The following is a 6,882-nucleotide window of genomic DNA, read 5'->3' on the forward strand; positions in this document are numbered from 1 at the left end:
GTTTGGTGGGCTCATTCAAAGTCATGCTGTGCTTAATACAAAGGAAATTATTTCCACTAACATGTACCAGAAGGATATATTTTCCTAACTTTTTCCCTTTCAGGTATTTGGTTTGAATATTTAGGCTTATAGTTTATAAGATTAACTAATACAGTAATATACCTGGTTGTATAAAACAATAGTCATGATTGGATCCAATTGGAAAATTATGTTCTTTCAGAATTACCACTTCTCGTTGCTGCAGCTAAAGGACAAACAAGAAGAAGTTTGCATCCTTTGAACCAGCATTGTGAGTTTGCTCACTCCCTTACTTTTGCTGATCCTTTTGCCACTTTTACTTAAGGGACAACTTGAAAAATATTTTCAAGATCAGTGAGTGATCCTTGCATGGCAACTATGGTAGATGACAGTTTAAGCAGAAAATATCATCAATGTTGTCTGCTTTTTGTTGTCTCTATTGAGCAATACAGAGCATTTTCAGGTGGAATAATTGTAAAGTAATTGTATTAAGCAGTTGCACTGTCTGTAGTACGCAATGTGAAGGGGATCAGAGGACAGCATTTTTGCAACCGTTCTATATTAATTGTTCAGTCCAAATAAAAAAAATATGTTTGGATATGTATGTTTGGCATCTTTTGACTTGATCTGTTTATGCACTACTCAGGCCTAAATGTAAGGATTGACATGCATCTTCTGACAGCTCTGAGTATACAATATGGTAGATGAAAGCACAACACAGATGATGAAAGTAGTGAAAGAATCAAGATGTACCAGGGTAAAATTAACAGCTGATAGATTGGAAATATGTAGGAAAAAAAATAGATAGTGACACACACCTTTTTATATTTTTCAGGCAATACCTAGTTGCACAACATTGTTGATCTGCTTGAGGGAAGAAAGGATCTGGACTGTCTGGATTGATGGGCTGAGGACAATTCTATGACGTTCAAAAAAGTTAAGTGCCAGGTCATGCCCTTAGGCTACAACAATGCCATGCAACGCTACGTGGCATTGGAGAAGAGTGATTGGAGAGCTGCCTGGTGGAGAAGGACCTGGGGGTGTTGGTTGACAGCCAGCTGAACATGAACCAGTGTTTTCCCAGGTGGCCAAGACAGCAAATGGTAGCATTCTGGCTTATATCAGAAATATTGTGGACAGCATGAGCAGGGGAGTGATTGTCCCCTTCTACTTGGCACTGGTGAGGCTGCAACTTGAATACTGTGTTCAGTTTTGGGCTCCTCATGATGAGATGGATATTGAGGTGGAGTGTGTACAAACAAGGGCAACAAAGCTGGTGAAAGGTCTGGAGCACAAGTCTTATGAGGCATGACTGAGGGAACTAGGGTTGTTTATTCTGGAGAAAAGGAGGCTGAGGGGAGATCTTATCATTCTCTACAACTATCAGCAAGGAGATTGTATTGGGGTGGGTGTTGGTCTCCTTTCCCAAGTTACAAGTGATAAGACAAGAACAACTGGCCTCAAGTTGTGCCAGGGGAGGTTGAGATTGGATATTAGGAAAAAATTCTTCATGAAAAGGGTTATCAAACACTGGAACAGACTGCCCAGGGAAGTGTCTGAATAACCATCCCTGGAGATACTTAGAAGATGTGTAGATGTTGTGCTTAGCGACACAGTTCATTGGTGGAGTCAGCAGTGTTAGTTTTATAGTTGAACTCGAGGATCTTGAAGGTGTTTTCTAGCCTAAATGATACTGTGCTTCTATAAGCTCTCATTCAATGGATCTGAGAAGATCAACAGAAATAGAAAAGCCATGTAAACCCGGAACAACAGCAATAATCTTTTGTGGACAAAAAAAGCACCATATCTTACAGACTGCCATGGCTGGAGAGCAAGAACATGACCTCCAGTCCTGATGACTCCCTCTCTTGGGACCAGAGACCGTGCTGTGGGTGTGCTCCAGTCCACACATTTTTTATTGAGATAAATAGCGAGGTTGCTGCATACAGATGTAACCAATGTTTACCCCATTACTTTTCCTGGTGTGTCCATAGGTAGCAAAATAGATTTGAGAAGATCTCACACCTCAGGAGGCTGGGCATGTCTTCCAAGCTATTTGCATCTTTGACAGGACAAACGAACCCATTCTTTCAAACTCTCTCCCCAAAGCTCAAAGTTCTTGAGCTAACTGTTGCCTCTTACAGAGGGTTAGTGGAGAGTGTTGTGGGGACCTTCCAGAACAGCTTTATATACATCAGACCAAGGAACTGGAAAGCCATAGAGGGAACAGATCCATTTAGAGCCTGTGGAGCAAGGTGATCATCAACAATGTGTTCTTCATCCCCTAATAATCCATGTAGCCAAAAATGAAGGTTAGGAGGTAAGAGATGACTCGTTGAAGACATTGCTGTGCCCTGGGGACCAGTCATGACAAAGTCATCTTTGAGAGGCAAAGTAACAAGGACCATCTCATAGTAGGAGTGAGGATGCAAAATTATGTCTTCCTGGCAGTCAATACAGGTGTATCAGTAAGCTTTCCTCGTGCAAGTTTCTCTTTTTCCATTTAGAAACAACTCAATTATAACCCTTCTAGGGCCTGGCAAGAAGTAATTTTTCCTTTGCTCACATTAATGTCTGTCATCTGCCCTTTTGTCTCACTAATAATTCTCAATCAGTCTGCTGAAGCGGCTCTTGATGCGCTAACTGATCCTGCCCTAGTAGGTAATACTGGAAGGTAACATACCGGTAATGTGATTCATTAGGAAAACTTCATGTAGAAATAGCTTAAATATGAGATTTAAAAGCTAGACGTGCTGGCCAGCCTTGTCACAAATAAAATACTGTTCTTATTTCTGCAGGCTAGACTGCAGCTTGCATTAAATATCTCTGCAAAAGTGTAAGTGGGAATAAAACTTGATTTGACATTCTGAGTTTTCCTGTGGGCCTGAATGGGCAAAAAGGGCAGTGGGGAGTAGCTGCAGTTTTCTTCCTCCCCAGAAGAAACCCTGTTTTACAAAGGACCCACGTTTAATGTGAACATATAGGCTTTTTTTTTTTTTTTATTACAGTCAGAAGAAAATAGTTATTCAGCAAAGCAAGGGGAAGTGAGCTTCAGTGTGCCCCAGTCATCTCCATGGATTGATCTAACATTAGGGTGACCCCAAGTTATTTTGTGCCTTTGGGACACTATCTGACATTACCAATTAACGAACCAGAAATCATGATAGATAAGTCATCTTACTGCCTTTAATTTAAAACTAATGCTATCTTGCTTCTAAATATTGAAAAATCAAGCTCACCCACATCTTCATTTCCTTAATTTTTCAATTGATTTGCATATGATACATTATGAAAAAGCAAGTTTATTCACCTTATGATTTTCAGCCTGCTTTCACATAAACGCTTTTTTTTTTTGTTTGTGGTCTGCTTGGCTTATTTGAATTAACTTGGAAATTCATGTAGCTTTTCATCCTCTAAATGATACATTATCTCTCTCTCTCACCCCTGTCAGTCTCTGCAGGCAAGGACTGGATGCCACAGCAGTCTATGTTAAAGCCATGGTTCTGGATGATGAACCCTCTAAAGTGTGAGCTTTTTTCTTTTTTTAATGCCACAGCGGATTCTCAAATTGTATTATGCTTGTGACTGAGATATCAAATGCATCTTTTTGAATAATATCTTCAGGGTATATAGCTGTTGAAACTTCAAGAAGTGTGACAGTCCATTCAGCTTCTTTCAATCACTGATGGAACTGACCTTTTTTCGGTTGACTGAAGTAAGAATCCTCTTGTAAGCGCTTTTCCATGTCTCAAGGGAATAAGGCTTCTTCCCCCGGCCTTGGCTTTTGGTGGGACCCAGAGACTCTTCAAACCTTCCTTCAGCTAAGGTAATTAATCGCAAACACCTCGGAAGGCAAAGGTGCACACTTTTTCTTTTTTTTCTTCTTTTTCTTTTCTTGAAAGGTATATCTTTCATTGTTATGGGATTTGTGCTTTTCCTTTCACAACCACGTTGGTTTTCTCTTTCCTATCTCAAATGTCAACCAGTGGGAAAATTATTTCCTTTTTGTTTTCTGTCTTCTTCTTACTACCAAGTAAAAAGTGATAGGATGAGAGGAAATGACCTCAAGTTGCACCAGGGGAGGATTAGATTGGATATCCAGAAAAATTTCTTTACTGTAAGAGTGGTAAAGCATTAGAACAGGCTGCCCAGGGAAGTGGTGGAGTCACCATCCCTGGAGGTGGTCAAAAACCATGTAGACAACGGCAGTTCATTACATGGTTTAGTAGGCATGTTGGTGTTGTGTTGATGGTTGGACTTAGTGATCTTGGATGTCTTTTCCAGCCTTAATGATTCTATGAGTCTTCCTCTTTTGTAGAACTGGTTAGCATTCACTGATTTTTTGTTTCTTTCTGATTTATTAAAAACAAATTTAATCATGTAGATGAAGAATCATGGGAAATATTTTATGTATCTTTAAATAGTACAAAATTGGGTTGGGGAACAAAGTAAAGGTCAATATTTATAAGGCAGGAGAAATGTCTAGGAAGTCTTTTTGCGAGACATATTATCTGAAAATAATATTGCCAACAGAGCTAATAGAATTATATCAATACCCAAATTCACAGGAAATACACATCCACAGTACAGTCTTCCAAAACACTTTACAGGAGGCACCTTTCATGGTGCTGTAGGCTGGTCTTTAAATACCACTCAGTGCTTCAAAACATCCAGTGTTGTACTATTACAAATGGAATGTTTATGCCTGATAGGAGGAAAAAGCATCTAAGTTGCAGGTTTCTTGCCAATCTGAAAGGCTTATAAATAGTCTCAAAAATGGTGTTTTCAATGTCCATTGCACCCTGATGTAGGGTAGGTGGAAATGTTATGAATGTAAGCCCTTTAGTTCTGTGCTGTCTCATTTTTTATCCAGAACTTGCAAATATGAAGGGCTTATAAAATAAACATGAAAGAGAAGGAACCTGTCATGCTTTTGCCCTGTACTCCCTTTCCTCCATTTGAAGGGGTCTGTGTTGGGTGTTATATTTTCTGATTTACAACAGTCTTCCTCTAAACTTAGACTTATCCAAGGTGATTTCTGATCATGTACTGGAAAGCCCAAATCTCAGTGGGACAGAAAAGACTCTTTTGGCCCAGGGTTTCTTGAGTAAATAAGCGTATAAAATGTAGATCTGGCTACTCTGTGACATTTTGCAGTCTTAGGTTTTGTCAAACTGCTTTTCTCAATCATCTCATTCCCCTGGAGAGATACTCTGAAATCTGAAATAACTGAAATATTTTACATGCAATATTATTTAAAATACCAAAGAATTATAGAATCATAGAATGGCTTGTGTTGGAGGGGGCCTTAAAGATCATCGTCCCATGGGCAGGGACACCTCCAACTGGATCAGGAGGCCACTCAAGACTCCATGCAACCTGGCCTTGAACACATCCAAGGCTGAGGCATCAACAACTTCCCTGGGCAACCTGTTCCAGTGCCTCACCACCCTCATAGTAAAAAATTTGTTCCTAATATCTAATCTAAATCTCCTCTCTTACAGCTTAAAATTGTTACTCCTCATCCTATTGCTGCACTCCATCACATAGAGTCCCTCCCCAGCTTTTCTGTGGGCCCCTTTTAAGTACTGGGAGGCTGCTCTAAGATCTCTCCGGAGCCTTCACTTCTCTAGGCTGAACAACCCCAACTCTCTCAGTTGTCTTTTTTTTTTCTAAAGGTCCCTCTGCTCTTATTCTAAACATAGTAACATGACAACTGAAATGCAAACAAAAACATTTCCTCTTTAATTGTACAAAATGTTTGATCTGACCCAAAGCAGTTTATTTTAACATTTTTCTAGTGGTGCCTATGAACTGACATTGCAGTTGTTCATGCATCTTTCCTCTGAGTTCTTTTCTCAGTGTCTTTGGACACTATGTAGTACCATCATTAATTTTTCTTTTTTTTCTCTTTTTTTCTAGAGAGGAATTATGGGCATGGGAGTGAAGCTGGGTAGCTCAGACTGTTCTATTAACTTCACATTTCTTTTCCTGTTATTGCTTTTGGTTGTGTAACTCATTTGCAAATAATAAAAAGACTTTCCTCACTTCCAGCAAAGGTGTTTGATTTAATTGAAAGCAACCAGCAGGTGTTTCATGTAAAATCTCATTAGCATATGATTGGTTTTGACACCTTTTTGAAGGAATGCTACGTTACCTCACAATTGGAAATAGACCCTATGTCCAGGTTAATTGTCATGGATTATAATATATAAAACACTAATTTTTCAAGATTTTTTTATTAAAGAGAGGATATTTTCACAATCTAAGGTAGTTTCATGGTCTCCCACGCAGAGCGTATTTCAACCTTGCTATATTCCCTGCATTCTTCTGTGTTGGGGAAGAGGCATAAACTGATGCAGCAGGGTGAAAACCAAGCACAGAGATTAGCCAAGCAATTGTAAAGTTACTTTGTCTTTGGTTCTCTGAGGCCTAGAAAATTTGGATAGTTCAAACACATTTTCCAGCTGTGACAGAGCCACTGAGCACATTTCTTAAAATGGTATCTAAATCAGAACATGAAGATAAAGATTTTCATGTGTCTGATCACATGCCGAAGATCAATTTTGATATTCCATGGAGAGGTCTGATCACATGCCAAAGATCAATTTTGATATTCCATGGAGAGGAACAAAGGAGGACAAAGAAATTAAACAAGATATCTCCTTGGATGATGATGTGGTGAAAGGAAATATATTCATATTCAGTTGCTCTTCAGTGTCTGCTCGTGGGTTGTTTTTTTGTGATTTTTAAAACTGTGGAAATCCTAATCTGCTGGCATAATTTCTAACTAGAAAACCACTGATGAGAGATCAAAAAATCTGTGCAGATGTGGTATGACCCTGAAACACCTTCTGAGCACTT

The 6,882-nt window shown here is 39.3% G+C and overlaps 1 long non-coding RNA gene across 1 annotated transcript; it reads left to right on the plus strand.

The window, feature by feature from the left end:
- The first annotated feature begins 218 nt into the window (after positions 1-218).
- Positions 219-6,066, plus strand: LOC138735418 (uncharacterized). Its single transcript, XR_011339719.1, has 5 exons — positions 219-289; positions 854-954; positions 3,470-3,544; positions 3,643-3,844; positions 5,941-6,066. It is a non-coding gene; the product is annotated as an uncharacterized lncRNA (long non-coding RNA).
- Positions 6,067-6,882: the final 816 nt, after the last annotated feature.

This window comes from Phaenicophaeus curvirostris, chromosome 1 (assembly GCF_032191515.1).
Source record: "Phaenicophaeus curvirostris isolate KB17595 chromosome 1, BPBGC_Pcur_1.0, whole genome shotgun sequence".
Classification (NCBI taxonomy): domain Eukaryota; kingdom Metazoa; phylum Chordata; class Aves; order Cuculiformes; family Cuculidae; genus Phaenicophaeus; species Phaenicophaeus curvirostris.